The following is a 10,341-nucleotide window of genomic DNA, read 5'->3' as shown; positions in this document are numbered from 1 at the left end:
AACACACTCATATCTTTAAAACCATAACAGCACTAATTCCAAGGACAGGATGAGCTACAACATTATGCTTGAAAAGGCAGAACTGTAATTACACTAGGCTCTAAAACACCAATACACTACCTCGTGAAAAAAAGCAAAACAAAAAGGGCTGCGAATACTACATGCTAGCAGAATACTGCACCTTGATCACACTTGAAAAACACATGACACAACAGACATGACACAAGGAACTAAAGATCAAAAAATATGAAGGCAAAATACTGAACTGGAAAGTTAACTCAAGAAGTCAGACTCAGCATGCAGCAATACCAGAAAAATTTAAACTTACATGCAAAATATCACAGATGCACATTTCCAAAAGATGACATATTCAAATTAATAAATTCTGAATAAAATACTTTTTTCTACCTTTGTTGTCTGATCTATTCGCTTTGGTCCCAGTGTCTTCTGTTTTACGCAGTGTCTTCTTTCCATTTGATATTTTTTCACTCACCATGTCCACCATACTCCTGTGTCCTTATGCGTCCTGTCTACCATCTGTTGCCCTGCCCCTATCCTTCCTCGAGTTTCAGTATCTGCCCTCAACGTGTTCCAACCCAGCCCTTAAACTCAGCAGTTTTCCCTCCATCCATATCCAGCATTTCTCCTCACTCCCCTCCATCCATGTGCATCTACTTCCACTGTCTTCCTTTCCCTCCATCCATGTCCAGCATTTCTCCTCTCTCCCTTCCCCTCCATCCATGTGCATCTCCTTCCTTTGTCTTTCCTTACCTCCATCCTTGTCCAACATTTCTCCTCTCTTCCCTGCCCTCCACTCCATCCATGTCCAGCATTTCTCCTCTCTTCCATCCCCTCTATCCATGTGCACCTCCTTCCTGACTTCTCTCCCCTCCATCCATCCATTCGTCCAGCAACTCTCCATTCTCCCCTGCCCTCTCCTCCAGCCATCCATCTCCAGCAAATTTCCTCTCTCCCATTTCCACTCCATCCATTCATGTCCAGCAATTTTCTTCTTTCCCCTGCCCTCCGCTCCATGTCCAGCAACTCTCCATTCTCCCCTGCCCTCTCCTCCAGCCATCCAGCTCCAGCAAATTTCCACTCTCCCCTTTCCGCTCCATCCATTCATGTCCAGCAATTTTCTTCTTTCCCCTGCCCTCCGCTCCATGTCCAGCAACTCTCCATTCTCCCCTGCCCTCTCCTCTCCTCTAGCCATCCATCTCCAGCAAATTTCCTCTCCCCTTTCCCCTCCTTCCATCCCTGTTGTCCAGCAATTCACCTCTCTCCCCTGCCCATCCTGTTTCTGTCCATCCCCTTCCCCCTACTATTCAGCGTCTCCCCCCTCCCCCTTCACAGCATCTCCAAGCCAACTTCCGTTCCAGTCTACTCCCGAAGTTGCAGCGACGAACGGGCATGCAGCGCTGCGGTAGTAAAAGCAACAAGGAGACTGGTTCGACTCTCCGTCCTTCACTTCCCTCCCTCTGCGTCCCGCCTTCCTCTGACGTCATTTCCTTTCGGGCGGGACGCAGAGGGAGGGAAGTGAAGGATGGAGAGTCGAACCAGTCTACTTGTTGCTTTTACTACCGCAGCGCTGCCTGCCCGTTCGTCGTTGCGACTTTGGGTAAAAGTCGCCGTTCCAGTCGTCGTCGCTTGGGCGGGCCTGAGCCAAGATTGGGTGGGCCTGGGCCCACCCAGGCCCACCCGTAGCTACACCCCTGCTTCTAGTTGCCCAGCTGCTGCTCTAACCACTAGGTCCCTCCTCTGCCCCATATGTTAAAACGTTTTAATGTATGTTAATTGATTTTATGTGCATTATTGCATAGGTTAAGCTGAATTAAATTGATTTAGCATGACAATATTTTAAGGTGCACTAATGAAAAAATGTGCACTAACAATTTCACATCTTTAACTTCTAAGTCAGCCTCATTTTCAGGATATACACAATGCATACGCGTGAAATAAAATTGCATGCACTGCCTAAAGTGCAATACGTTGTGATATTTATTGAGGGATCCTTTTACAAAGGCACGCATTTTTAACGTGAGCTAAAAATAAGCACGCGCTAAACGTTAGAGACACCCTTATATTTCTATGGCCATCTCTAGCGTTTAGCGTGTATTAAAAATGCTAACGTGCCTTTGTAAAAAGGACCACTTAGTGATGTTTACATTTTAAGTAAAAACCCCTCATATCTAGAGGGATGTTTTATATATAGATCACCACATTGGAAAGGATTTTTTGTTTTTAATGTGGAACAACTAATAACGTGGAGTGGCACAACCCAGGCATTCAACATGTATGCAGCTCCTAGCTGCATTTTCACCCTGCCCACTCCACCCTATCCTCATCTGTCTATTCCCTTCCCCTTTCTCGCACTCATTCATGTGTCTGTGGGTTTCCAAATATCCTCTTTATACCACAAAAGTCCTGACACCCATTTTAATGATAGAAGAACATCTTTATGTGGATAATTATAGCTGCAGCTGAGTAAAAGAAGCAAATGTCATAATACAAATGTATTGAAAAACAAAATGTCCAACAAAACTTTACACTCTAAGGGCCCTGTTTACTAAGGTGCGTTAGTGTTTTTAGCATGCCTACACTTAGCATGAACGCTAACCATGTAGGCACCTATAGGGATATTGTAGGCACGTACATGGTTAATGTACGTACATGGTTTATGCACGTTCAAAATGTTAATGCACCTATAACACTGCTTAGTAAACAGGGCCCTAAATATTATTAACATCAGCTTCCTAAATGGTCATTTTCTTTCCTGGTGTCATCCCAAACTTTATTTTGTGATGGCTAGGCACCCATCTTGGCACACAGCTCAAATATCTTTAAATATCTGCTCTATACCACTGATGCTATGGCCTGGTACCAGCCATTAAAGCCAAGATACCTTTAGCCAGACCTCTCATCCAGGGTACTAAGCTGACAAAACATGCTCCTCACTTTTGCCTCAGAGTCATCAAAGCTCAGAGGCAACTCGTAGGCTCCTTTCTCTCTTGGTCCAGTCACAGAAGCAGTGTCACCAGCACCAAGCAGCATATACAACTTATTAAACAGACGTGAAGGGGCATAATCGAACGGAAATGTCTATCTCCATGGGTGTTTATCTCCGAGAACGGGTCCGTGAAGGGGCAGACCGAAGCGTATTTTCGAAAAACATGGACTTTTATCTTTTTTTGAGCTGGGCGTTTTTGTTTTTCAGTGATAATGGAAACCGAAAGCGCCCAGCTCAAAACCGAATAACTCCAAGACATTTATTCATGGGAAGGGCCAGGATTCGTAGTGCACTGGTCCCCCTCACATGCCAGGACACCAACCGGGCACCCTAGGGGGCACTTTTACAAAAACAAAAAAAACAAGGTAAAACATCTCCCAGGTGCATAGCACCCTTCCCTTGGGTGTTGAGCCCCCCAAATCTCCCTCAAAATCCACTGCCCACAAGTCTACACCATTACTATAGCCCTAAGGGGTGAAGGGGGGCACCTACATGTGGGTACAGTGGGTTTGGGGGGGTTGGACAACTAAGAATTAAGCAGCACAATTGTAACAGGTGGGGGGGGATGGGCCTGGGTCATCTGGTCATTTAGGGCACTTTTGGGGCCTTATTCGTGGAAAAACAGGGTCCAGGAAAAGTGCCCTAAATTCTCGCTAAAAACGCATATTTTTTCCATTATCGGCGAAAGGCGCCCATCTCTGATCGCCTGATAACCACGCCCCAGTTCCGCCTTCACCACGCCTTCGACACACCCCCATCAACTTTGTCCGCATCCGCGACGGAGTGCAGTTGAAAACGTCCAAATTCAGCTTTCGATTATACCGCTTTATTCGTTTTTGTGAGATAAACGTCTATCTCCCGATTTGGGTCACAATATAGGCGTTTTTCTATTTTGATTATAAGCAGGATAGTCAGCCCCCGTATGTTTTTTTAAATAGCCAATTTGAAGCTTGTGAGTTACTGTGTGCCTCTTTACTCAGCCATCACTGAGTTAACTGGGCAGCAGTCTGAATATTGACTAGTACCTGGTTAACTTCAGGATCAGCAATAATACTGTACCCAGAAATTCAATGCCAGGGTTAGTTCAACCTGTGGCTGTGAGCGGCTTGCCATATGCTTACTGCTGTGGGCTGAATATTTCCCCCTTATTATTGTCTTTTATTACAACAGTAACAAATAATTTATAGGGTTTACTTCTGGAACACATTTTGTAGAAAATAATACAGTAGGTTGCAATATAGTTAGCCTGGTCATAGGTCATTTGCCACTGGATTCCATACTTTTTCACACAAATCCTTCCTGTTTCCCTGAGGTAAAGCAATCCAGCTGGAAAGACTAGCAATGCATTTTATCTAAGGAGTAGTGCAGTTCCTTGAATATCTCTCTATATAAAACGCACCTCCAACGTTCTAATGAAGCCTCTCTTAGCCAACATTCTAAAAGTGAAGGGGGTGAGATCGCATTGTGTCTGCCCCGCCTACGCGTCAAACGTGATGACGTCGAGGGCGGAGCAATGACACTCAACCAATCGCATCGCTCGGCAGCGAAGCGTCAGGGAAGGAGGCGGCGCTCTCGACGTCTAGCCTTCCCTTCGCTGTGTTCCGCCTTCTTCTGACGTCAAGGATGACGTCAAAAGAAGGCGGAACACAGCAAAGGGAAACCTAGATGTCGGGAGCACCGCCTCCTTCCCTGACGCTTCGCTGCCGGAACCGCCACGGAGGTAAATTTAAAAACAAGAAAAACAAAAAAAACACGCATGTTGGGGGGAGAGAAGAGGGTGGCCAGTAAAGTACAACAATGGGAGCGGGAGGGCAGTGGAGAAATGACAGCATGGATGCGAAGGGGGGGGGGAGAAGAGGGCGGGCCAGGCTGGGACATGGGAGAGAGAGGAGCATGGATGCGAGGGGGGGTCATGGAAGGGAGAGAGGGGACTTGCTGGAAAAGGATGAATGGAGGCGGCAGGGGACAGAGGAGCATGGATGGCCATGGATTTTGGGAGGGCAGGGCTCAGGGAGAGAGGGCAATTGCTGGAAAGGGATGAATGGAGGGGGCAGGGGACAGAGGAGCATGGATTGGGAGGGCAGGACTCAGGGAGAGAGGGGAATTGCTGGATAGGGATGAATGGAGGGGACAGATGGGCATGGATGGATATGGATTGCAGTGCAGGCCTCAGGGTGAGAGGGGAATTGCTGGATAGGGATGAATGGAGGGGCCAGGTGACAAAGGAGCATGGATGGGCATGGATTGGAAGGGCAGGACTCAGGGAGAGGGGAATTGCTGGATAGGGATGAATGGAGGGGACAGATGGCCATGGATGCATATGGATTGCAGGGCAGGCCTCAGGGAGAGAAGGGAATTGCTGGATAGGGATGAATGGAGGGGCCAGGTGACAGAGGAGCATGGATTGGACTCACACTTTCACTCTGACTCTCAAACAGTCACTCTCACATACACTCTCCCAAACATACACACTCCGAGGAAAACCTTGCTAGCGCCCATTTCATTTGTGTCAGAAACGAGCCTTTTTTACTAGTTATATATATTATTTAGATTTTTTTCAACCCATACCTTGATTCATGCTTTTATCATGTCTCGTATAGAAACATAGATAGAACATTGAAACACAAAAATATGGTGGCAGATAAGAGTCAAATGGCTCATCCAGTCTGCCCATCCACAGCAACCACTATCTCCTCCTCTCCCTAAGGGATCACACATGCCTGCCCCACGCTTTCATAGATTACTGTAATGCAATTTATACAGGTTTGCCTAAAATTCAACTATCTTGTTTACAAACATTACAACATTCAGCAGCCAGCATGCCCTATAAAGCAAAATGCTATGATTCAGTAAAATCACTTCTCAAATGATATTGCATTGCTTACCGGTCTTATATCAGATTTGGTTCAAGGTTCTTCTTCTCACGCATAAAACATTTTACTTGGGTGAGCTGTCTTATCTTTCTGTACTTGTTATCCCTTATACACCTTCACGCTTACATCGATCTCTGGATTACAGTTGTTTAGTGCTACCTTCTGCCAGGCAGACTCATTATAAGTCAACCCATATATCAGTTTTATTTCTTCTTTTTTCTTGTCCCCAAGTCTTTGGAATGGTTTCCCCCTGTATATTAGAAATGAACTTTCCATTACTAAATTTAAGGTGAAACTGACAACCTACTAATTTAAGATGGCATGCAAGACCAATCTGCCCTAAGAGCGTGTTCTGTGATTGGTCTGGAAGGCATATTCCTATTTCTTTCTTCTTTCCTCTTCTCCTTTATCTCTGACCCTATAGTGAATGAATGAATGTATTCTTTCATGTTAATTATGGCGTTCCTTTTCTTCTGATTTTATTTCGATATTTGTTAACCGCTTTGGTCTTGATTGAAGTAAAGGTGGTATATCAAGCCATAAATAAACATATACATGCACAATGGGGGGAGGGGGTCTATAAGGTGCCTAAAAATCCACATGGAAAACATTTTCAGCTACGTATATTCTATAAGTGATGCCTAGATTTAGGCACAGTATACAGAATATGTTTAGTTGATATCCCAGTGCCTAAAACCACGCATATCCATTTACACCAATGAAAACATGACCTAAATCCTGGCATGTAGATTTAGGCGCAGAGGGCCATATTCTATAACTACATGCATAAGGAACACCCATTTCCTTGCCCATAACCACACCCCTTTTTGCCTACGTACGTTAGAACTTAGACACACTGTGTTACAGAATACGTTTAGCGAGTTGTGCTAATAAATTCTAATTATTTCCAATTAGTGCTCATTATTGCTTGTTAAGTGCTGTTATCAATGCTAATTAGCTTGTTAAGCTTGTTAAATTATTTGCGTAGTTATAGAATCCGCCTGGATATCTAGGTGTGCTATGAAGAATCCAGGGGAATATGTAGAAAGGTCATAACTTTCTATATGTAATTAAAATATTTATTTGAGGTGGTGAGAAGAATATACAGTTATGCCTATTTTTTTTTGTAAATAAAAAGATCTTACATTTTCTTAGTGCCATGAACCTTATAGAAATTAGTATAGTCTTTTATTGTTTACCTTTAGAAGAAAAAAGAGTGAAATATAAGGCAAGTATCTAGATTTCAATCAAAGAAATCAAATTATCGCTGTTCTGAACTACTACAATAAAATTATTTTAGATATACATAATGCATGTCTCTCAGACATACATATACCATATTCATTTGTTTTTCCATTTACCATCAGTACATTTCTTTGTAAATAGCACCTCTGATAAAAATATAAAATACTATAACTGATATTTAACATTCTATGAGTGATGTTGACCGAGTCTGAGTTGTTTTTTATGCTTTAGTAACAGTCGTTGCTGGCAATTTGTGGCTCACTCAAGGCTGCCACAGAGTGAAATTTAAGTGCACTGAGTGAAGAGGACAGTGGACCTTTGAGTACAACAGAATGAGATGAGTGGCTTGAAAATAATTATAGCCATGAGCAGTAGCACTTTTAATGATGTCATTAAATTTAAATATGGACTCCTTGTTTAAGGTAATTAGAGCATAATGTTGAATCTCATGGCAAAATAGCAATAAAGTAATTAAAAGAAAAGGTACTAAGCAGAACACGTTGATCACTGGCATATGGCAGCTGCAGGGCCAATAAGCAATTAGGCAGATGTAAGGTTAAATAACACTTTAAAAGTTGTTGCCACTCACAGCTGCAGATTATTGCCATATTAAACAAGCACTGTTGAATAAGTAATGCAACTTAGTACCTTGAAATATTCTGCATATATTTGACCATTTTTATTTCCATTTCGACGTAATAATATATTGCAATAATATATTGTTTCATGTTTACAGTTGCAGCAAACCTGTGGATACCTATGCTGTAACTGTAGCAAAACATTATGTGTCATTCAGCATAATGCTGTTTTAATATGTCTATGTTTGATACTGTACAATGTCCTTGTTATTACTAGAATTAAAGGGCCGTTTTGCTAAGCTGTGCTAAAATGTGGCCTGTGCTGCCACTAGTGCAGGACTTTCCTGTGAGCTGAGGCCAATTTTAGTGCAGCTATAAAATGGCCGCATTTTCCATTTACTCCATTAATGACCAAGTGCGGGAGGCCTTAGAGCCACCCATTATGTAGGCAGTAAGGGCTCCCGTGCTAATCAGCACATATGATGTAACTGTGCTAGCTAATTAGCGCAGGGCACTCCTACTGTCCACCGCCGTGACAACATTCACACAAGAATACCTGCCCGATACAAGGCCCGTTTGGTCAGAATATATCAGAGAAGGGAGGTAGAGGTTCAATCTAGTGGCTAACACTGATGTGAGAATGTTAAGATCCTGGTTTAGAAAGGAAATTGGCCTATAGGATTCAATCTTCTCAAGGTCGCGGCCCAGCTTAGGAAGCACAATCACATGGGCCATATTTTGATGACTGCCCAGGTGACCTTCCTCCAGAATAGCCTGATACATTCTCCGTAAGGGCTCTGCTACCACATCCTCCATGACCTTATAGAATTTGCCACCCAATCCAATGCTTTCCGAAGCAGCACAGCCACTCCTCCCTGTCTCCCACTGTAAGCTGCTGCCACTACTTCTCCAACCCAATCCTTCTGAAACTTTGGTCTAAGAGATGAGTTTCCTGAATGAGCGTCACGTCTAGCTTCTGCTTTTTTAAATAAGCTAGAGGAGTGTGGTAGCCGTGTTAGTCCACTCTTAAGGTTATCAATAGAAATCAAACAAAATAAAACATGGAAAAGAAAATAAGATGATACCTTTTTTATTGGATATAACTTAATACATTTCTTGATTAGCTTTCGAAGGTTGCCCTTCTTCCTCAGATCGGAAATAAATTTATTTATTTATTTATTTATTTATTTATTTATTTCCGATCTGAGAAAGAAGGGCAACCTTCAAAAGCTAATCAAGAAATGTATTAAGTTATGTCCAATAAAAAAGGTATCATCTTATTTTCTTTTCCATGTTTTATTTTGTTTGATTTCTATTGATAACCTTAAATAAGCTAGAGTGCACATTCGCTTAATTGGGGAATAGAGACCATCTGCATTTAAGGTGGCAGCTCGGAGTGCCATACCTGATAAGAGTAGTGACTGAACAGCAAGTTGTGTATATGCAAACAAAAGCTACTGGGGCTCCAGCCATACCCCAGCAACTCACTACCAAATCAACTCTCCATCCACTTATACAAGGCCCTAACTGCAACTCATGTGGTTTTAAAAATACATTATTGTCAACCTCCAATCTAAGTCCATCACAGGAACTTCTTCAAATAATGTGAACAAAAGTGTAACAATATATATAGAAAAGGTAGGCAACCGGTAAACAACTCATAAACTGTATTCCGGGTGTAGCTTTAGACTGGGCCATGACACTGATAGCCCAAGTTGGAAAAAAAATCTTTTGGCAGCTTTACATGTTATACCATGTGAAGCAATGCTTATAAAATCATGGTTTCAGATATGTTGTTCAATATATTATTTTGTCTAAAATTGATTATAGTCTAATGCTGTTTGGATTTATTGAAACTTCTAGAAATCCTGTTACAAGTGATTCAGAATTCTCAATGGAGAAGAGTAGATACTGGGGTTCAACACAAAAAGTAAAAGGAATCCTTAAATCAATACTTCAAAAAATACAAAATATCAGCCGGTGGGACCACATTGCCAGAACATATAGATTTGTACAGATAAGTGCTTTCCAAAACCCAGTTGAACAAGGTAGAAGAAGTGCTTCTGTCTTTGTTCAACTGCGTTTTGGAAAGAACTATGCTTTCCCTGATAAATACTGATGGCTAGCTTTAAGCTGAATTTGCAGGTATACTTCTTGTGAAAACTGAAATAACAATTTAAAATTTTGTTCTAACTAAGAGAAGTGACTGTGATTAAACTTAAGGATTTTTTTTGTACCAGTCAGATTATCCTTATCTGTTGTGTCCCGGGAAACTATAAAATTAATAAGCTCTGGGTGGGTTCTAAGGCTTTTTCCTCCTTATTTTTAATAAAGTCCTATATATATATATATATATATATATATATATATATATATATATATATATATATATATTTAGGGTAGTAGCCTTAAGTTTGGCTCCCCTAGGTATTTTTGTTTTGGAGGGGGATTTTTTGTATTTTTAGATAGTGGAGTTCCCTAGGGTCTGTGCTGGAACTGCTGCTTTTTAAAATATTTATAAATGATCTAGAGATGGGAATAACTAGTGGGTTAATTACATTTCATGATGACACAAAGATATTCAAAGTTGTTAAATCTCAAAGCATTATGAAAAATTGCATGAGGACCTTATGAGACT

Source organism: Microcaecilia unicolor, chromosome 9 (genome assembly GCF_901765095.1).
Source record: "Microcaecilia unicolor chromosome 9, aMicUni1.1, whole genome shotgun sequence".
Classification (NCBI taxonomy): domain Eukaryota; kingdom Metazoa; phylum Chordata; class Amphibia; order Gymnophiona; family Siphonopidae; genus Microcaecilia; species Microcaecilia unicolor.
This window is presented reverse-complemented; position numbering follows the sequence as displayed.